This window comes from Pteropus medius, unplaced genomic scaffold, assembly GCF_902729225.1.
Source record: "Pteropus medius unplaced genomic scaffold, Ma_sr-lr_union100, whole genome shotgun sequence".
NCBI classification, from domain to species: Eukaryota; Metazoa; Chordata; class Mammalia; order Chiroptera; family Pteropodidae; genus Pteropus; species Pteropus medius.
The window spans coordinates 5,805,285-5,829,096 of NW_024344253.1; the positions used below are offsets into that span (position 1 = coordinate 5,805,285).

Genomic DNA, 23,812 nt, shown 5'->3' on the forward strand with positions numbered 1-23,812 from the left:
GTCCACAAGCCCTTCTAAGGCACAAGTACAAATTCCATGTGAATATTTGCATGTGATATGTTCCCTCCAAATATTTTTAACAGGGGCCAAACCATTTTAGGACCCCCGTCAATTACTTACATGTTAAAAGATAAATTTATTATTTATCAAATGAAGGCAATGAAATAATGTAAATCAACTTCGTGTTTAAGGTTACGTAGCTACATCATTTGTTCTTCCCAAAGAAATGAATTTGTCATATTTGCAGAGAAGCAATATATTTATTGACTGAGCTTTGTGATCATCAAAGGAAAGACCATTGCCAGGCAGAGAAGATGGCTAATATAAAAATCCTGAGTCACAGGTAAACCTGACAAGTTTTAGGAATTGGAATGAAGAGTAGTATCACTGAGACCATTTGTAGTGGAGAAGAGGTGGGCTAACCACAGTTTCTGACTCCTCCAGAGAAAGTCAGTGTTGGAAAAGATATTAAGTAACTGGTACCGATGTAATTTAGCACTTGTTTTCTCAGTTCATGTTTAAGCTGCTAGTTGCATGGGGCTGCTTTGTAGGTTCTTTGGAAATTTTTGATCACTGGTATGTATTCAAAGCTTACTCTGTTATGGGATGATTTCATAGATAGGATACTTTAGAGCTTTTCATAGCTGTAGTGCTTTGTTCCTCTGTCTGTGTTCTCCACATTCAGCTTCTAATTTCCCTGGAGATCCCCTTACACAGTCTCATACTACTGAAGTCCTTTCACTAATCCCCGCCAATCCTCTTAGAAAGTCCTTAAAGAGTTTCTTCCCAGCTCTTTCCTGCAATGGCTCATATCTGGTCTACTCACACATCCTTTGCCACAAACTCCAGGAGAACAAGCTCTAGGCCAGTCTCAAAGCAGCACCAATATTCTCCTGGTTCTCTACCAGTTAGTCAGCCCTTTTTTCATCCTTTGAGTAGACTAGGTGGGTATCCGTCTCCAGGTCTCAAAGCCCCTGATGTCAGGACACACATATAAAGCTCGCTGAGTGGTCTTGTTGAAGTCCACTCTTTCCAAGGCCACATTACTCTTCTGAAAAGAGAAGATGAGTTTTAAAGGACCACTTTCTTCAAAGAAATTTCTCTTCAAAGTATTTACGCTTCTACACATTCTGACAGTTTTTTATGACCCTGAAACCTGAGGGTTTTAATAATCAAAAAACTAATTTCCTGAATTTTCCTTTGTATGTTCAGCAAAGGGGCAAAGTGTAGGGTCTGTCATATTCATTTCATATGTTATTTCATTCGTATTATTACTTCAGTAAAAAAAAATTAGATGAGTCTCAACCATCTGTTCTGTACATATTACATTCTGCTTTATATTACACATATCTGTGTACATGTTGTACATCTTATGTCCCTTACTAAATTATATTCTCCTTACAGAAAGATACAGTGATTTACTTATTTATATACTCTTCATGACATATAGATCTGCCCAGTAATTAGCTGTTGAAATGAATCTTCACACAGATCAGGAGGAAAAGCTGGCCAAGGGTTAGGCCCTGGGGTCGGATGGGATATGGCAGAATGTAAGAGTTAAGCAAGTAAAAGTCAGACATCACATTGTACAACCTAAAAATATACATTTTTTTATTTGTCAATTATACCGTAATAAAGCCACAAAAAAAAAAAAAGAATAAAAACATGAAAAATAAAAGAAGAATCAGAGATGGATCTAAATTCACACGTAACCATTTACCAGCTAGTTGTGTGACTTTGGACTTGTAGCTTATACTTTCTAAGTGTTAGGTTTTTTATCTGCAGAATATAGATAATAAAACTTTTCTCATAAGGTTACAGTGAGAAGTAAAAAATTATACGAAAATCTTAGCTATTTTGGTTATTGTTATTATATTTATTATTACCAATATTTCTAAACAATCTGAGCGAAAATAGCACTAATGTCTGTTTTATAGATAAATTCATGATTAAATAAAACAAATAACTCAGCAATTATCTGGACAACTTAGTCATTAAAAAGCAATCTTACTTCCATTACTTCCAATCTCATGAATTATGAGACTAGTTACTTTATGTCTATTATTTACACACTTGTGATAAAGAAGGAGGGTAAAGGAAGGAAGGAAGGCAGGAAGGAAGGAAGGAAGGAAGGAAGGACAGGGAAGGAGGAGGAGGGGAAAAGGGAAGGAAGGAAACAGAAAGGAAAGAAGTCTGAAGAATACTAAGGGTCGATACATTTTTAATGATTTTATTATGTTCCATTAGGTTGAAAATACTAGTAAACTACCTGCATGAGGGGAAAATAAAGAAAATGTTACGTGGCTTATACCTTCTTTTAACATGATTAATGGTGGAAAATGTGATAAAAATGTGTGATGCTTTCAATATATATTCAAGGACAGTCAGTTGGCCTAAGTCCTCCAGGGTGGTTTCTTACCTCTTAATCCAAAAGCCACTCTCCAGACAGAATTTATCTATCTTCTAATCAAAACCAGACATTTGTTAATGTATTTAATTTAAATTGGATTTCCAATGATGACATTTGATAAGTGGATTGGCTAAAATATTATATAGCCATTTCCTTCTGAGTCTTTGTATGAACCAGTTATAAGAGTTTGCAAATCTTGTACACTTTACCCTTATAAATGGTGCCCTAGGCTTTGTTGTTAAATGGTCCTGTATTTACCAATGGTTCTGAAAGATTATGAATTATTTGACTGATTAAAGAGTTAAACTACTGCTCATTTGCTGCCAGTAAACTTTTACGCCCTTGCATAGAGTCACATGGGACAGAGAGTTGGGACTTTATGGCACATAGACCAGAGTTGAGATTGTTGTATGTCTGTTGATGCACAGATACCTATAAGTAGCAGAATATGTATTTTCTTGGTGACCTGGCAGCAAGATCCTGGAAGGTTTACTACATCCTTCACCTACTTCTAACAATTGGTAGCCCCATATATTTACCACAAATTACCTAATAGCTGTGCATTAGCGAAATGGGTTAGGTCAGTTAGCATCAGAAAATATCAATATACTGTAGAAATTGTAAAAAACAATAATAATAAAGCTAGATACCTCTCAGCCTCAGTAAGACTGAGAATGCAGTATGGCTGAGTAAGGGAATCCTCTTCAAGAAATAGTCTTGAAACTAAAATTTGAAGTGGGTAGTATTTATTAAATTATAGAAGTCTATATAATTTAGAGTAATAGTTTTATAAATAGTTCTATTATCTATTTTTAAATAAAACACAAGTATTTTGAGTTTTCAGTGATCTATATCTAAAATAAGCCTCCAAGTTAGGCCTATATTAAATACTGAGTGCATCCTCAATCTTGGGGCAGTTATCAGCATTGTTAAAAAGAGTAAAAGAGAAAAGAATCTCTTGAAGAAAGGTGTGCCTAATAGGGTCTGTCAATTTATTATGAAATGCATATGATATTAATTGTATGCATAAGCATGGTGACCACTATGCCTAAATTCTTTTAAATGGGATATGGTCTATACTTTCATAAGACTCTTAAAATTATATTAACATTAAAAAATTTTTTAATAATTAAATTATAACATAATTAGATCCATTTAAAATCACTTTGAAAATGATGCAAGGTAAAATTACTACATATACATGTAATCATATATGTATGTTTGTATATCTGTAGAATATTTTTACTTTGCATCTCTTCCAAAATAACATGCACAAATCAGTAACCCGATTATTTTATAGATTCTAATGTTAACTTCTAATTAAAGAAAAACTTAAATACTGTTCTTCCATAAAACATGATACAAAATAAAACCTTGTTTCTGAGGTTCTGTAGCCTGCCCTGAAGAAAATCTAGAAAAAGAGTTGCAATGTGAGTCAAAGACAGAACACTGAAATTGATTCATATTTCAGAGATCTGCAGAACCGTTGGTCTGTCTAGATTGCAGCTCTCAGCCACTAGCCAGCTTTGCCTGCATTTCCACGATAGGCTCTGTCTTCACTTTTTAAAATACTAACAGGCTTCTTGTGGGTGGGATCAAATGACTGCCCCTCTCCCTTCACCTGTGAAATTTCAGAGCCTGTTTGAAAAGGGCCATTGTTTCCCAGGAATGCCAGGCCTAGTCCAGGAAAGAAAGTCTTCATTTCAACAGGAATTTGGAGTCTGCCTGAGAAGGCCAGCCAGTTACTTGGTGAAAACTGGCAATTCATTCAAGTTCTGAGCAGTTACTATCCCAGCCTTACTCTCTTACTTTCAACTCTGGAGTTTTATGACTAATGTGTTTTTTTCCCCTTAAATCATAGGGATGTGCGTGTGTGTGTCTATGCGTGTGCGTCACAGGAGAAAGAAGTATGTTCGTAGTGCAGCGTGTGCACAGGCAGTGAGCTGATGAAGGCAACCTCTCTCCTCAAATAGGGAGCTGCAGCCATGAATATGAGACATAGGTTCCTCTGTTCTAACTTCTGCCCCTACCTTTATAGCACTTGAGTGCATTCATGTGAATAAGCTCATATGTTTAACAAGCATTTTGAAATAGGTTCCCAGTAAAATATATTTGTACAAGAATACAAAACAAAGACACAGTACTTGCATTCAAGATCTGGACAGAAGGCCCCTGTCTGAAGCACATTAAAAATAATTTCTAAGGTAAAATCAGGACTAGAAGCCAAAAGAATACATTGTTCTAAAAAGGAAAAACAAAATCAAAAACCTTGATATCGAAGTAGAGTCGAATCTTTCCTGTTAGAGTCTACAGGGACTGACTATGAATTTTACTATCTAAAGTTCCCACTGTCCTACTATTCAGAGCTCTCTGACATTTTCTACAAAATGACTTGGAAATTTTCCAAGATTTGTTCATTCTACTAATAAGACATTTAAGTACACAAAATACTTATTAAGAAAATCTACCTCTGCCTCTCAAAAATTTCAAAATATTGCCCATGCATTCCAACTAAAATGTAAAAATTAAAAATAATAATAATGTCAATGAACATGACAGCAAAGCATTCAATCTTATGTGTGTTTGTTAGCAGAGAAGGAAGTAGTGATGCCAATACAGCTTCAGGATAGGATTTTGGAAATCTTTTTTCAAGGTAAGGGTAAGCAGTTTTGAATATGAGCTGACATTAATTGCTTTACTCAACATCTAAAGATTTTAGAAAGCTTTTATTTTATGATTCTTGATACATCATAGATTTAATCTCTCACTTAACAATAAAGTATCATTAATTAATGTTGAATTACCACATAATTACTTTCCAAAGAGAATGTTCTAAAATTAGAAAATAGAATGAAAACAGAGGCTAATCTAGTCAAAAGATGACATTTGTTTTCTTTACTTCTCTTTCGTCAGATGTTTCCTGTGATCTTGTGAAAAACCTGACGTTGTAACATTATTAGTCACTGGACTTTAGGAAAGATGGTGCACAAAAGGAAGCTTGTCCTTTTGAGACCTGGTTTTGAATCAGTTACAGACGACAGAAAAATACTCTTTTGTGGCTGCTAAAGTTCAGGAATGAATTCTGGCAGTCTTACTCAATTCCCTAAAGCAGAGTCCACATTACCAACATCTAACTGGCAGGTTTTGCTTGTAACTCCCGCTAGGGTCAGAGTAATGAATGGATTAAGTGAAGGTGTCCTGAGTCATCTGTGGAATGGATGACGTGGGCACTAGGCTCTTCCTTATCACCTCCCCTGACATGTCACTCAAGGAAAAGAGGCCTGTGTGCTTTTATAACAGTGACAGACTCAGTAGTTTTATTAAATTGTAGTTCCAAAGAGTTTTTTTCTTAATTTGATCTAGAAAAGCAAAAAAATCTTAGGAAAGAAAACATATTCTTATTGGATACTTGGTTCCTTAATTTTCATTCCAACATTTTTTATATTTGGCTTGAATATCCAGATAACTATGGTTGAATTTGACTTCCTCCAGGCCTATGCCCAGCTATTCTTTAGGCAGCTGGAAGAAATTTGGCCTGTTCCTGCTTAGAAAGCAAAGGATCAAGAGTGACCCAAAAGTCAGATTCCCACTGTGACAAAGTGAGGTGTTGAAACTAACATTATGGCATTTCCTTCTTAGTCTCAAGGCTTGCTGTATGAGGGTTTACAGGTGACACTTGAACACTGCGGGGGTTAGAGGCACTGACTCCCATGCAGTAGATCTGCCTATAATTTTATCTGACCATCCGAAATTCTGGATTCCCAAACACAGATCAAAAATACTGTCTTCAATCACAGTTGATTGAATCCACAGATGTGAAATCCACGGATAGCGAGGACTGACTATAACTATATTTATAGAAAAAATACTTGTGTGTAAGTGGACCTGCACAGTTTAAACCCATGTTATTTAAGGATCAACTCTACTTTCATTCTGAGAGGGATAATTTGTTTATTCCTTTTAGTTCACTATATATTAATAGCATTTAATATTTAATATTGATTCATTTTTATCATGTTAATTTTTAAAATCATTTATGCCAAATTCTATCTGAAATATTTTTACATCTGTCTCTTTATCAAAGTTCCACCAGTCTCCAAATCTAGCAACCAAGATTGAATATTGACCAATTCAGTGCCAATAATACTGTCTAGCTCAAATTAGGTGTACAAGAAAGGTTAAGAATAAAAATAAAATGGCATCATGACAAAAATTAATGAATGATTTATTAGTGTTGGAGAAAGCACTCTCACTTTCCACCAAGACTTATGATAAAGTAATATTATTTATTTTCTTAGCAAACATTTCAGCACTGATTCATCTTGAACTAATATATAAGGCTTTGCAATCTGAAAGTCACATGGAATTATGTCATTAGATCATTTTCATTCTTCATGTTCTTATTCTTTCTCCCTGTCCTAGAACCAACAATCAACACATATACTACATTACAATTTTTCAAGTGAATGAAAAGATAAAGAGGAGTCTCAATAACAAAATCCACATTGAAACGTTAGGTGCTTTGAACTTTCTCATCACCTTACCAGGGTTTCCGCATGGGCAGTCTAAAAGACAACTCAGCAATGTCTGAATGGAACTGCAAACAATGGCTCCTTCACAAGTGGGTCTTTAATTGATTACGGCTGTGTTTATGGAAGCAGAAGAGAATTTACACAAAATGACAGATTCCCTTCATTTTAAGGGGGTTTTACTGGCATACGTGTGGTAAGGGTGGTTTCTCTATTAACTAGTCCTGCTATCTTCCCCCACATAGTATACCCACCTGATTACCATCCAACTGAATAAACATTAAAAGTGATTACTTTATATCATTTTTTACTCGAATTATCTGTTTTTTAAAAAGAATGGGGTAAAATTTACACTTTCAAAAATATAGCTCATGTTTAGAGAATCCAAACAAGGTCCAATTTCCATGTCTTTTTGCCATATATTCTTATATTAAATATTAGAGAAAATAATTAATTAATACAAAAATATTAAAACACAAGTTAGCAAGGTCCCTCTTTTAATTTGTTTAAGAAACTGTAGAGATGGTAAGTCTTAAATCATAGCGTTTGACTAACTCATCCAAGTAATATCTACTTTTATCATTTAATTATCTAATAGTATTGTGATTTTAAAATTGTGTTACTTTTTTTTGAATGTCTTTATATGACATTTAGTGCTATGGTTTTTCTAGTGATTTTGAGCAGACAGAATTTAACCATATTAACCTGTAATGCCAAAAGGCTTTTCATTTGTCTGCTAATAGTGACCTCTGCAGGTCAACTATAGCAATAGCATAGCATCTCTAGGTAGTTGCTCTTCAGTCAAAGGTTTATTCAATGAAGAACAGCAGTATAATTGTTATATTAAGTTTAAAATATATTATGCCCTCAATACAAACTTATATTTTAAATATTTAAACCCCACAAAAATCAACTTGTCTCATAAATATCTTTGTACTCTGATTTAAAAACAAAGTTATCTTTGTACTCTGATTTAAAAACAAAGTTATACCTGACAAGGTCTTAGCAGATTTATTCAAAGAGAATTAAGAAACTGATAGTTTAGAAGCAGAAAAACCTAAAATATATGTTAATGCCAACCTTTTGTTATGCAAAATTAAGAAAAAATATTGTATTATGGCTTCTTTTTCTAAAAACTGTGTGAACATGGAAGCCGATATGAAAGATAAATCTATCTTATCTCAGAGGATTGACAGTAGTTTTCCTCACTCGCCATGGGCATCTCTTTAAGACAATTGTGCAAATGAGTAGTTGTGGAGCTTTCTTATTTTTTAGGAATAGATTATATACTTTTACTTTACTAACATGTTATTAATTCATTGGTTTTTAAAAGATAATAATTCTATTAAGTTCTCACAAGAGAAAATATTTGCAATATTAAATTTGATAATTCTATACAAATAAACTGAGAAATGTTTCAATATTGCTTAAATTATATTTACCATTTTGGATTTTCAAGGTAAAACTCTTCTCTGACTCGTCAGTTAAAAAATTATCCCTCCAATAACTGTATTTCCTAGTTTTAGTTGTTTTCCTCTAGCTGTTTTCTTCTAGTTGTTTTCCTTTAGATGTTCCATGAATACCTATAAACTATAAATTAATATATTGCAACTTTCTATCTCCGATCTCTTATTTTTACATCATTTCCATTATCTTTTATCTCATTGGGCCCTCAAGTTAACTGACATTGCTTTACTTTCCCTGTCCATGGTCCAATACTTCAAACACTCTCTTGCCAATATCCTATACCACTTGACTGTATTCCATTTCATGCCACTAGGTGAACATAACCTTAACATTGAATGTCACTTTCTGTCTGCTCTCTGTAGGCCTGCTCTCAAGCAGAGGAGCTTGGCAATTTAAGAATATGTTTAAGATCTATAAATAACTCCCAATCAATGAGATAGCATCTCTTGTTTAAGATCTATAAATAACTCCTAATCAATGAGATAGCATCTCTTGAAAATAATAAGATATGGTTTGTTGACAAATGACTATTGTTGACAAATGACTTTGAATAATAACCTTCTAAAATCTGGAATAAAAAAATTATTTAAAAAGTTGATTCAGTCTTAGCCAGAGCAATTAAGAAAGGGAAAAGAAAAGGTATTCAAATTGGAAAGGAAGAATTAAAACCGTCACTATTTGCAGATGACATGATACTACATATGATACAATACATAGAAATCCCTAAAGACACCACCAAAAAACTGATACAACTAATAATATTCAGCAAAGTTGCAGGGTCAAAATCAATATACAAAAATCAGTTGCATTTCTATTTACTAATAACAAACTATCAAAAAGAGAAATTGAGAAAATAATCCCATTTACATTTACATAAAAATGTATCCTAGTTCCTAGGAATAATTTTAACCAAGAAGAGCAAAGATCTATATACTGAAGAACTATATATATATGATCATAACTATAAATATGAATTTTAAAAGGCTAGAGAGAAATATAGGATAATGTTCATCATGAATATCTAAGAATAGCAATGATACCTTATTTAAATACCCCCTAAAACTCTACTTTCAAAATTTTTAACAAGTATACTAGACATCTTCATCACTTCCTCTTCTAGGTACTCATTTTCTAGAAACTACTATAACCATAGACCCTAGAAAGACAGACCTTTATGACCTTCTTACCCACCTCGTCATTCCCACCATGGATGATCATCTAGCCCAAAACCCACCAAGGCACTAGCAGGCCAATGATAAATCTGAGTCTTTCAGAACAGATCCCGAGTTGTTGCTGATGATCCTAATGGACATTGTATAAAATGATTTAGAAGGTGTTAAGACCAAAAGAAAGAAACGGAGTAGCTAAGCAGCAGATAGAATGCTAGAAAGCAGACTTTAGAGTCTATAGGGCTTCTGGGAATAGTGAGTGGTGTCAGTTCCTGAGATCCCAAATCTAAGTCCTTTGAGGCCCAACATTATTAATTTCCATCTTCTAGAATCCTGAGACATCCGGATTTTTGTTTATTAGTTTAAATTGGTTTCTGTATCTTGAAATCAAAAAGAATTTGACAGAATAAATGAAACAAAATGTACCAGAACACCTTAATATACTTCCTTTTATGAAAAATGGAATAGGAATATCAGCTAGAAGTGTACAAGTTTCAACTGTGCTCCTGTGAATTTTTCAGTTTGAGTTACAAGTTAACATGTTTTATTTATACATGACTAGTTGAAATTTCACCTAAAAGCAGAAGAATGAGTGAGAGAGATGAGCAAAAGGGAAAGTCTGAGAGAGTCCAAGCATGAGAAGGATTCAACACACTGACGCTGGTTCTGAGATATAGAAGAGAGTTTCCTCGAGGAGCTAAGGACAACCACCAGATGAGAACCAGCAAAAAAGTAAGGACCTCTGTCCTATAACCATGAGGAACTAGACTCTGCCAACAAACTGAATGAGCTTAGGCGTAGATTTTTCCTAGAGCCTACCCATAGGGGCCGACACTGACTTTGGCCTGTGCAATCTCAAGTAGAGAAACTAGCTGAGCCAATCCAGACTGTAGACCTACAAAATTGTGAGATAATAAATGTGTTGTTTTAAGCCCCTAAATGGTCCGATGTCTTATGGCAGCCTTAGACTATCTACCTCTACTGACATAAAGATAGTTACCTATATTGACCAATGAAAAAGGCAGATTACAAAATTTCATAGACTTTGCATTTAAACATACATAGATATGCATATCAGAAAAAAAATCTGAAACTATATGCAGTAAAATGTTAATGGTAATCACCTCTGAATTGTAGGATTAGCGTTGATTTTTTATTAATGTTTTCTAATTTTCCTGTTACAAGTATGTGTAAGCCAAGTTATTTTCACTTTAACGTTAGTGAAGACATCTTCCTCTACAAAGAGTGCTCAGAAATACTAAATACAACAGAGAAATAAATGAAAAGGAAAAAGAAGTATTCATTTGACCTAATATTCAATAGATTATCCATGATTTAAGAAAAACCATTTCATTTGAATTTGGAAGATTCATGAAGGTTGAGAAACATCCATTTCAGAGAGATGTCATGAAGACTAAGCAAAAAAATTGTGAGTAAAGAGTTTGAGGAATGCCTGATACATAGTAATAGAATAAGTACTCAGTCAATGAATGTCAGTTAATTTTAGGGGAGGATGATAATATCCATATTCTAGTGGACAGGCTTTGATTTAGTTTATCTTCATCAAGTCTTAAGCCTCTCTCAATTTCATGTTTCCTCATCTGTAAATTAGGAGTAAAGAATATCTACATGTACTTGGTCAGTTAAAAATTAAAATTGATAATATGTGCAAAGCCCAAACTCTAAGCTTTAGCTTAGAAATATTTCTGAATGAATGAATAAAGGGGTAGAGAGTGCAAACCTATACAGCCCTAACAAGAAGCTTAACTGTGGGATAAAGGAGTGTATGTGATCGAGGTCTACAGAACTAAGGAATGGTGTTTTCAAGGCAAGAGAAATCAAGTACAAACCTTTATTTTCTGAAGAGAAGGAAACAATGAATAATAAAACTATGAAGAAAAAATGATTAATTTGTGAAGCAATATCCTTGAAGAAATGGGAGTAGATGGGCTCGAAACCACAAGATAGGTACTTGTCTTAGTCTTTCCCATGAGACAGATGGTAAGGATAGGTATCAATATAGAGGACCCAATCTTTAGGAAAATATTTTCTTCTTCTGTCTCACCTTGAATGGGCTTCCCCCTGAAGCTTGGAGAATATTCATTTTTGACCCACAAATTTGGAAGGAGTCATTATTATCATCATCACCATTTATCATCATTGTCATCATCATTTCTTGTTTTCCTTGATGTATTATAAAAGCATCCCTTCTCTCATACAATAAAAAAAGACAAACTTAGAAAGATATTTTATTGAATAAAAAAATAAAAAAACATGAGAGAAAGACATATCCTTACTTGAGCAGTGCCTTATCCAAAGAACCTACCCAAAAATTATTGCTAGGTCCCAGATATCTTCAAACAATTAAGTCTCAGTAACGTGAATTCCCACTTCATATAAACACTGGTTAATACAAGGTATGTACTTGTTCCCTTAGTACTCTGAATTAACATTCTGAACACTTAATTTTTTGGGTCCTGTAAAAGGAACATTTTTAAGGTATTTTTGGCAGGTGCTTTGGCTAGCTTCACTGAATCCATTCATTAGTACAAGGGAGCATTTTCCACTGGTTGCAGACCAAACCTAAGCTAAAACTTACTGGGTAAACATTCCTGTTTACTTGTCATGGTAAATTATTTGATTTATGGTGGAACTAGTTCACTATGCACAATAGTTTTGTTTGATAAATAAATTAATCAATAACATATAGGAACCAAGCTGGATGGTTGGTAATATGTTAAGGACCATATAACACTGTGAAGTTTTAAATAAAGTGAATTATAATATATAATTTGTATAGCTATATTGCAATCGTCATCATTATTATCACCATCATCATTTTACTTTTATGCAGGAGAGAAATTTCTCCTAATTTGGTTATGCCCTTGAATTAGGGTCCTCCAGAGAAACAGAACCAATAGGTTGTATGTATATATATATATATATGTATATATGTGTGTATATATATATATATGTGTGTGTGTATATATAAATATATGTATATATATATGTGTGTGTGTGTATATATATATGTATATATATATACACATATATACATATATACATATATACACAAAGATTTAAGAATTTCCTTACCTGATTATGGAAGTTGCGAGTTTAAAATCTGCAGGGTGGGCCAGCAGGCCGGAGACCCAGGGTAATATTCTCTTTTACTCAAGTCTGTCTTTTGTTCTATTCAGGCCTTCAACTAATTGGCCAAGGCCCATCCACATTATGAAGGGCAATTCACTTTACTCAAATTTCACCAATTTAAATTTTAATCTCATCCAAAAACATCCTCACAGAAACATCTAGAATGTTTGACCACATAGCTGGGCAGCATAGCTCAGTCAAACTGACACATAAAATTAGTCATCATACTCTTTCTTAATTGCAATTAAGTTTAATGCAACTTAAAATTGGGCTGGAAGGACACACCTGTGAGAAACAGAGTTGAGTTCAACAAGTCACTACCAGCGAGAAAACTTGCAGATACCCATCCCTACATTGATCACTTATGCTATGTTGGATAAATAAATAGTGTGCAAGGCATGCCACCCTGCCTGTCTTTGATCTCAACCCTCACCCTCTAGCCCACACCTCTACTCCGAAGAGCCACCAATATTAGTCTATATAAAACTTATTCTAAAATGTAGGCAAGTGGGATCTTGTCCTATATTTCTCACCTCCTCTCACTCCCTTTTCCTCTCCTTTGCTTCCCTCCTCTCCCCCTCTTCTCTTTGATGGTTATCTACAAGTCCAGGCAGGGACTCCTCTCACTTTGCCTATGCCCGAATGAGTAATAAACCATTGAATTACTTCCTATCACTGCCTCTGGTGAGATGTGTTTGACATCTAATACTTTACATGGGAGGGAATGCATACATGACAACAGGCACAGTCAAGCAAGGGCCATAAGAGCACCAAATTCTTAATCCGACCATTCCTAGACAGGAGAGTGTGAAGGGTAAATTTTCTGGTCTCTTAGTTAATGCACAAGTGTTAATGTATAATAACATATATTTTGAATTTTAAAAAATATTTAATTAAAAAATTGGACTATCTAATTAGACTAACTTTGATGAATGAGATATATACTATGAATTTTTATTATATGTATTTTAAATATACTATTACCAGGCTTAAACAAGATAGAAGTTTATTCTCACACAAAGTAAAGGCCCATGCTGATATGGCAGTTGTGCTATATAAAGTAATCAGAGATCCAGCCTCCTTTTCTCTTGTTGTTTGTCTACCTCTGGCTTCCTAGATGGCTCATAATCGCCTATACAAATTCTACCTGGCAGTAAAAAAGAAGGACTGAAGGAAAGACATTTCCCTTTCTAAGGGTATTACAGGTGACAGAGGTTATGTCTGCTCATGTGCCATTGTCCAGTACAAAAATCTACCTAGCTTAAAGGCAGACAAAGAATCTTTAGATGATTGTGTGTTTGGTACTGTAAGAAGGTAGAACAAGGATAATGTTTACCACCTATCTAAACTTTATTTAACAATTGGGTATGTATGTATGTGTGTGATGTTGTGTATGTGTGCATGAATACATATATACATAGTTAAAGAACCAAGTAGTATAATTCTTAGCTTGAAATTAATTAAAATGGAAACCATTCACCTATTATGGTAACATAACTTTGTCAGTAAGGATTTGGCATAAGGGATACTAGATTCATTTTGATCAATTTTGAATAATTGTAAGCTCTGGAAAATTTCTCTGTAGATATAAACTATGTGGTTTATTCATTAATTTGTCTCATGAAAACAAACCTCTTCATAGATAATTATCAGCTATTGTTGCAATTGTGCTTGTAAAAAAGCACCCCACAATTCTGAGGCATAAAATAACAATCATTTATTCTTGGTCATACATCTGTGTGCTGGCTGGAGGTTTCTGATTTAGGCTGAATTTGGCTCCAAGCTATAGGTCAGGTCCAAGTCTGTTCTATAAGTCTTTCTTGGGGGACTACTAAGCTACCTGAGGTATGTTCTTCACATGACAATAATAGAAGCACAAGAGGGCAAATTTCACTGCTGCATTTTTTTGGGGGGAGGGCCTTCATTTATGTCATGTCTGCCAACAGTTCATAGACCATTACTAAGCAAATGTTCAAGCCCAAAATTAAGGTCTGATGAAGTACTTCTTTCCCACTTGAGACATGGCAAGAGTGTGAATATACATTACTACTATAGGGATGTGGAAATTGAGACCACTATGTCAATCTACCACAAGATCACAATGTACCACTCCAAAGTGAATGTAATTTCATGTTGCATATTAGACATTCCTATAAATTCATTCATTTATTCTATGCTTACTTGGCTCCTATTATGTGTGAGGCACAGATATTTTTTTCAAAAAATTTAAGAAACATCTCCTGCTCAATAGAAAAATAGTCTGGTGAAAGATTACAATGAGCTAAAAGCAATTATAGTATAATGTAGTAAATTCAGCAATAAAGATACGGAGAGGGGAATACACGGATATGTGAAGAGGCATCTGTTGCAGCCTCCTCTGAAAAGGGAAAAGTATTAAGAAGACTTTGTGGAAGAAATGCCTTGAAAATTCCTATAAAATAGGAATTAAATTTTAGCAGTTATCTTTAGATGCATTAAAACTTTCCAAACAACAGTCAGAAGAATTTCACTGATAGGTCTTGGGGTTAGCTGGCCTGGCTCTGCTTCACATGTTCTTCATTCTCCTCCTGGAGCTAATCAGGGTAAATTCTCATGGCAAAGAACTAGAGGGACAACCTGAATTCACAAACACATTGTGTCTATCTCCTAAAATCCCAGTGGCCAAAGCAAGTCACATGATTGGGCTCAATACTAAGGAATAAGGCAGGAAGTACACTCCTTTTTTCTGTCTTGGTAGAACTGAAGAATTGCAGGGCAATTGATTACAGAGAGGAGGGAAAAGAATTAAGGCAAATAATTTATCCTACCATACAAGTGAAAACACCACCAAAAACCTAATTTCCTACAAATACTGATCTATTTTTCTATCCACATCAATGTACATATATATGACCATAAATGAAAAAATAAATACATAAAATACATAAATACATAAAAATATGTATTTAGTCCATATCATGTGATTTAGTCCATAGCATGTAATAGACACTATGGAATGTATTTGGATACATTAATAAATATGTATTATTAATATATACTACACTAATTCCTATAGCATTGGGAATGCTCACTGATTTCATGGCCCATAATGATAACAATGTCATTTGTTTGGTATTTACTTAGATTTTTTATGCCATTTTTCTATATTTTCACAGAATTAACTTGTAATATGAACATAAGGATATATCAATAAACTTCTTTATTAAATTCTTGGTACTAATTTTGGTGTATTATTTTTTATTTTATTAAACTTAGTTGTGTGGGACTTAATTTTGTAGACTGGCTTTATTAAAGTTAACTACAGTGACCATTAACAGCAACTAATAGGTTACGTGTTTTAAGTTCCATAGAGAATTAAGACTTTGCCTTTACACCACAAGAGGAGTTATGTAACAAAGTAAATTCTCAGGTCTACCTCTAACAGAGTCTAATGGTGTAGATTCTAGTATGGGCTTGAAAACATGTACTAGAAATAAATACAATCATCTTAACAACACTATTAAAAAGCAATCAGGTGATACAAGTAGCCCTGGAACACACTTTGAGAAACATTGGTTTTAGGTTTAGGAGCTCAAGAAAAAAGAAGAAATGAAGATAGCAGATAATGATAGACAAAAAAGTAGTGCTCAATTCTTGGCTATTTATTTTTCCGATATGTACTTTAAACATAAAATAAAAAATGTGCTAACTGAATATGTTTAAAAGCATACTTGAACTAAGTAAATTAAGATGCAGGTTATTTTTTATTTAATTATTATCATTTGTGATGTTTCTGTGAATATTTAGTAGAGTTTTCTTATTGAAAGAGTGATAAGTGAGCTACTTTTCAGGCTCTCCTTGATTTTTACTTAGCAGAAAAGACTTTCAGTAAATTTCTTTCTCACTCTTCTATTATTAAAATGTTCTTGGGTCTTCAGTCTGATACTGCTAATTTTAATTCCTTTCTAATATATCTAATCTACTATAAAGAATTAGAATAGTTGGACAAGACAGTGAAGATTTTCAGTTTCCTTGCTGTCAGCATTCAAAGAAAGTGGATGCCAAAAATATTCTTAAATTAAGACATTTGATGTGAAAATATAAGGGATTACTTAATGAAATATGTAAATCCAAATGACTGGATATGCTTAGTGTCAAACTGAAGTACAAGATTTAGCTTTCGACAAAATTTAAAAGCTATAGCAATACTGTAATAACCAAACATTATTAAATTATGACAAAGTTGACCATTCATTCATTACAATAATAGTCACTAACATTCATTGAGTTCTTATGGATACTTTACATATATTATTTCATTAAATATTCACAGAAATTCTTGAGCTTGATATTATAATTATTTTACATATGAAGTTCAGAGAAATAATTTCTCACAATCATAGAATAAGTTTTTCCTTACCCATTTATGCCTACCTGTAGCTTAATATCTCAAATATAAAACTGCTTTTCTTCAATTATCAAATATTTCAGTCAACAGTAATCCAGAATTTTCCCTATTAAGTCATAATGCCCTTAATTAATATTATTCATTTATTCATTAGATACTAATGGAGCAGGTACAATGCACAAGAAATTACCCAAGGAACTGAGGACAAAGATATACAAAGGAAAATATGGTCCACTATCACATAAACTTTCAGTCTGATAAGTTTAATAAACATGCACTGGTTGACTGCATGGCTGACTAATGGCAGTGGGCTTGCCAATCCTTTTCCTTCGAATTTTTGTTTCTCTGTTTACTTAAAAACTACAAAATGGAGATTTTGTTCATAAAGATAGGTATCTGAATAAAGAACTCAAGAAATCACCTATAAATAATTGAATCTATCAGTTAGAATTCTTTTGGTTGCAACTTACAGGAAATGTACAAAATTGGATGTCACAAAAAAGGAGGGATACTGGCTAAAAGAACAATGTAAAGGTAAATCTATCTTAGGGCAGATGCAAAACTGCAACAGGATAAATTTTTGGCTTTACTCCTTTGATTGAACTGGCTCTCTGCTCACCCGTGAAAGCAGCTCAGTGGCCAGATCACGACTGCTTCAAACCAACAAGTCTAGCCCTGAAGTAAAGAGGGGTAACTCAGTTCAAACCTCATGGTTAAGAAATGGCAAAGTGGAGAGCAAGTTCCCCATATAAGTATTAAGAGACTTTTGCAAATATTTTTTGATGGGGGAGGGAGGTCTGGGCTTCATTTTACATAAAATAGGTTGCCAGTTTGCTTAATTCTAGATAATTGAGGTATTGCTGAATAATTCTACTGACCAAAATCATTCATTTAGTAAACACTGACTAAATGCTAGACTTCTATTTAGATATACCATAAAAATTACCCCATAAGAGAATAAGGTTTTTTTTATTCTTAAGAAATAGCTATTTTCTCTGACTTAATAAACTAATATACAATCTAGCTAAAAACTATCTAAAAATAAAGCTTTTTAAAAACTTGATTGATACAAGCAGAAGAAACCTTTAAGCTCATCTTTCCTTTTTTCTAGCAGTGGATAACAATTATTTTAATGGGACTTTTGATTATAAGAAGGTAAAGCAAAGATCCTATTCTGGAATGAAAAGTTTAAAAAGTTAATTGTTATGTATAATATTGTAAATACTTCCTTTACTTTGAGACGAGCTACAATAATGTTGATTGTTTCTTTTATGAAAATGGATCTTTGCTAATTTTGGATTAACACAATGTCTCTAAAACTATTTGGAGGAGATATAATATCTATGTTTTTGTATTCTTATTCAAACAGTTACTCATAAGGGATAGATCAAAACAAAGCACTGGATAAAGGCAAGGAGGAAAAAATTGACCTCACACAGTTGGAGAGACTCTACGGGGGTAGGACTATGAGTACCGGAGCCCAATCTAGATTGTTCAACTGTAATTTCCTCACGTGGTATTATTTTACACTGGGAAATATAACGATGTAGAATGATCATTGTTAGGTAATGTTTTTGTTTGGAAGTGAGGTATTGGATTCATGTGTATCCATCTACTTTTATACTAATATTATATATTTTACAACATAATAAAGAAAAATAATAAAGGAATTAGTCAAATCTATGCACTGAGATTCTATAAAACATGATTTGAAGAACAATGTATAATCACACAAAAAAGATATTTGCAGTACATTATTAAAAATTACAAAGTAATATGAATGACAATATTCAATTTTTATACATACACGTGTATAATATAGGTAGATAAAGGAGTAGAAGGAATTATACTAAATTGTTAACAGAGTTAATCAATAGTTGATGGGTTTATGTTTTCTTCTTTCATTTTCTAATCATTATAGAGTTTCAACAATAAATATGCGTTATCTTTGGAAAATAGTAACGTATTATTAATTTCAACTGTTCCAGTCTTTGAAAAAAATGAATTCTTAGGGAGACTAAATACGGGCTATTTGTGGGACAGTAATACATTTGAAAATTTTACTTGGAGGATGCATTCTCACTATGATAGCTCAACTCATGAATCCTCTCTCAAGTCAAATATAAAATAATTTTATAAGTCAGGTTTGAAAGAAAAGTTGGGAATAGGGTAGAGGAAATAGAGACAAGGCAGAAGTCTATCAAGATTCAGAATTCATACTACAAGTTTTCCCATTATACAATAAATCGTTGTCACTGAACACTTTTTTCCACTTTGAATCATTTATCTGAGAAAGACTATCAACATCAGTTGGCAGTATCAGAATTCCTGCCAACAGTGCTAATGGTAGCAAGATCTGGGTTAACTTTTGAAAAGTTAATATTAACAAATAAATAATTTATATTTCTTTCATTTTAAGATATTCTAATTAAGAAGAGAATTAAGTGGTAGATAATTACCTTTCTTACTAAGCAGAGACAATAAAGAAATCTTTTCTTCAGCAGTTGAAAGAAAATTAACCAAGTTTCTCTCTTTAAGCCAATAATATGTTATATCATGACACAAAGCAAAAAAGAATTTTAAGAAATACATTATCGTTTTTCTAAGTCTACTTTTTAAGTAGTTATTCTTTTTCAAAAAATAAATAAGAAAATAATTAGACTTCTAAATATTATTATAATGAAAACTATTACCACTATCTTAAAGTATTATTATTCACTTTTACATGTCCACATTTTGACTATATTTTGGTAAATTTAATTTACCAAAGCAAATATACAAGTTTAATCAATTTTAATTGATATTTATAAAATCAATTTTCAGAATCAAAAAAATTTAATCATTTATAAGTTATCTAATTTGTAGGCTCTTCAACATTTTCTCTTTTTTTATTCCAGGTTCCCGTTGGTAATTTTGCTAAACAAAGGTGCAATTAGGCACAATAGCATTGAACCTAACATTTTCTTTTCCCAAAATGGTATATTGAGAGTTGAAAGAGAACAAAAAATTACATGTGCTTCACATCAATTTGAATGACTAATAATCAGAACAGAAAAGAAAAAGACAAAGACAAAAAATAAATAATAGAGAGTATAAGATATTGAGTACCTCACGTCCTAGCCAAAACCAACAGGTAAACGGTTTGAGATTGAAAGAATTAGAAAACTCCTGTGAATAATAAATACTATAAGAGACATTTCTAAATGTTGTTTTTTAATAGAAAATTATGAATAATGTAACAAGGTGTTAGTAGAATGATAGAAATGCTAAAAATACATCACCATATAAAAGATCAGCTACTCAGAAGGAAGAGCACGCAATGGAATGAAGAAGAATAAAATATAGGCAAATCTTATTTTATGATTAAACTTTCATCTTCCTATCATTCTATTAGCCTAAAAAACATATATGTGACATTTTCTCCCACCCTCTGCCCTCATTCTTCAGTTTATGAGGGTGCCTTGCCTAGGACAAGCTTGCCATCTAGTGACAATGACTGACAACTACAGAATATGGGAATGTGTTCAGGGTACACAAACATGCATGTATTTCATCACCTCAAAACTTAAACTGTTCTTTTTTTTTTTTCCAACAATAATTTAGAGTTCCTATTATGAGCTGGGGTCTTAAGATACAATGTTGGGGGAAAATTAATATGATTCCTAAAAATCCAGTGGAGAAGATAGATATTTTTCAAATAACCACTAATTAAGTATAAAAATAACAACAAATATAACAGCTCTGTGCCAGATTCATTTAATACTCATAACAAACCTATGAGGTAGACAGTGTCTTCATTTTACAGATCGGAAAACAAGGCAGAGAGGTTAAGTAACTTCCTCTAGGTCATACAGCAGAACAGGAATATAAACACAGTTTCATTCCAAAATTTGTGCTTTTAACAACCTTTGAATGTAAAACTTAAACTATGATATATGCAAGCAAGGTAAATATTATTATTGGACAACAGTCATTCATTCAACCTCCTATAATGTGCCAGTTACTCCTATTGGCCTGCAGATAAAGAAGTAAACAAGGCAGAGACAAGAAAAGACTCTAATCTTATAGAGCTTAAATCATAAACATACACATGCATGCACACACACAAAAGCATTAATATATAATTTCTAGGCTACTATATGCCAAGACATTCGTAAGATAAGTTAAATGATTAGTGATGAGCAGTCATGGAAGTCCTCTCTGAGGACAGGGCATCTGAATAGAAACTGCATAAATGTGAGGGATGTGAGCATCTGGAAGAAGAATGTTACAGTGAGAAATAGCAAAGGCCATTAGAAGAGATTATGTATTTAGTTCTGTGCCTCCACATCACCACCTCCACACACCCCTGCAGCAAAATGGCTAAAGGGGAGTACACAAGAAACAGAGTAGTAGGATATAAGATCATAGAAGTACCAGAAAGGCTTTAGAGAACATGATAAGGACTTTAGATTTTATTCTAAGTGTGGTGGGAAACCAACTGAAATTTTCAAACAGGGAAGTAACATGATTAAATTCATGTTTTTCAAAAATCACACTAGTTACTATGAGGAGAGCAGACTGCAGGGTATGTAGAGTGAAAGTAAGGAATCTGATTAGAAGGCTATTATAACATTTCAGGTAAGAGATCGTTATGAAGTCTATAATCTAATCAAACTTACAAATAACTATAATACAAAAAAAAAAAAACTGTAAGTATCCTACCAGAAAAAATTAAGTATATAGGAAATCAAAGGAAAGGTCACATTTAGACAGGGATCAAGAAAATTATCATTAAGGTGGTGGCATATGCAATATATTTAAATACAGAAACAAGAACATGTGTCTTCAAGAAAATGTAAATAGTTCAACTTTACTGTAGCATAAGGTGAATATGAGTGAAACATAAATTAGAGTCAAATAATAAAGGGACTCAAAGGATTAGGGACATAAAAAATTAATCTCTCCTTTACTTATTTTTCTTCTCTTTGCTTACTTACGCAGCTTCGAGGGAGTCTTTATAATACTCAGTTACCTGCTGGTTTCCATCCGTCCATGTGGTTGGTGTGTCTTTTTAAATGTCCTTGAGAGTGCTGGGCACAGAAAAAGTTATTCAGAAATAATTAATAAATCTTCTCAAAGACCACCAAACTGTGACACAACCATAGTCTGACCAAGTTATGTTTATTAATTTGCTGAAGTAAGAGATTCCATATCACTATAACTACAGGGCATTTCACCAAAACAAAGGAAGGAAGCCAGTGTTCTTATCGGTTTAGGGGCAAGTTGGAGTTTAAGTAAAATTTAAATGAATAGTTCTTTGATAGACTGAAAGCAAAGCAGGGCTGGTTAACATCAGGGATGGATTGAGAAGTGGGCTGAGTCTTGTTCCCTTGGAAACTACAAAGTTAAGACAAATAGGGAATCTTGTGTCTGAAAACATATTATCTGAAGCTTTGCACCTGGGTAGGAAATCGAGGCTGCTTTGCTGTGTTAAAGTGACTGCACAGTTCAGTTCTCCAAGAATTATGGGGATATTCCCATCTCACTAATATTACTTGGAAAAGCAAAGTTTCTCATAGTCTATGATTTTAGGGAACAGTTTTTCCAGTGGTATGCCACTGGAGTTAACAAAAAAAGTTTTTTTGCAACTTTACACCAGTATAACTTTTAACGTTAATATTTGATTTATTTTTTTATTATATTTAAATAATTTATTATATTTTGTAAAATGAAAAGAGAAAAAAGCAGACAAAGATCTTTAAGGAACCATAGAATACAACTATTGAATTAAAATATTGATTAAACATACTTAAATACTATTTGTAATTACAAGTATTGAGTATTTTTTTTTAAATACTACTATATTTAGTCACAGGTCAAGAAAATTCGTAGGATTAGGTGTTTGATACTAGTAAAGCAATGATAGGAGACTAGACTTTGAGTGGCGAGTACACAATGATGTATTATAAAATTGTACACCTGGAACTTATATAATGTTATTAACCCATGTTACCCCAATTGATTTATTAAAACACAATTTTAAAACGCTAGTGTTGCCTTAAATGTTGAAGTTCAATTTAAAGTTATGAAGCAGGAGCATGCCTGTCTTGGGCATGAATGAGACAGAGAGCAGAGGAGCTTAGAGATGTGAGTGGAGACAAACTGCTATTTCTTCGGGCCACTTGTGAGCTAGTTATCAGCTCTGAGCCTTTCTGGAAAATAACTGACATCCAGGCCAGCAAATCATGGTAGGAGATAGCTGGACTCTACGTGGATAGGGTCCTACCCAAGAGAGTTATTTGCTTGGGCGAATGGCTCCAAGTGATTAGAAGCAATAACTGAAGGGGAATCAAAAGTGGTCAGCCAGAAATTGTATCACCAATATCATGAAACTGTATGGCAGAGATCTTGCAGGACCCTTTAAAGTGCCCACCAAAGTGCCCTACTTATTTGGATGTCATGAGAGAGGAAAGCAACTGCCAAGATAGAAAGATAAGCTTGGAGCAGAAAGAGAAGATGAAGGAACATAGGAAAAAAAAAGATTATGCCAGCTTCCCCACTATAGGTTCCCTTGGAGAAGAGTATAAGCGTAAGAAGTGAAATTAGTATTTTAATTGGATTGAAAGTGAATCTTAATACAAAATAATGGCTTGTTTTTAAAATTAAAATGAATAAGAAAGTTAATGGATATGTCCATTAACTTTTAAAAATGGGA

The 23,812-nt window shown here is 33.3% G+C and overlaps 1 long non-coding RNA gene across 3 annotated transcripts in view; it reads right to left on the reverse strand.

Moving 5' to 3' along the window:
* LOC120607859 (uncharacterized) overlaps nucleotides 1-23,812 on the reverse strand; it is a 71,597-nt gene that overhangs the window by 40,602 nt on the left and 7,183 nt on the right. Inside the window, exon 3 of one of the 3 annotated variants that reach the window (XR_005654255.1) lies at nucleotides 22,130-22,187. This is a non-coding gene — a long non-coding RNA (uncharacterized LOC120607859). Of the gene's footprint in view, nucleotides 1-20,736; nucleotides 22,188-23,812 lie in introns of those variants that run through there. The other 2 variants (XR_005654254.1, XR_005654253.1) reach the window with 2 other exon arrangements.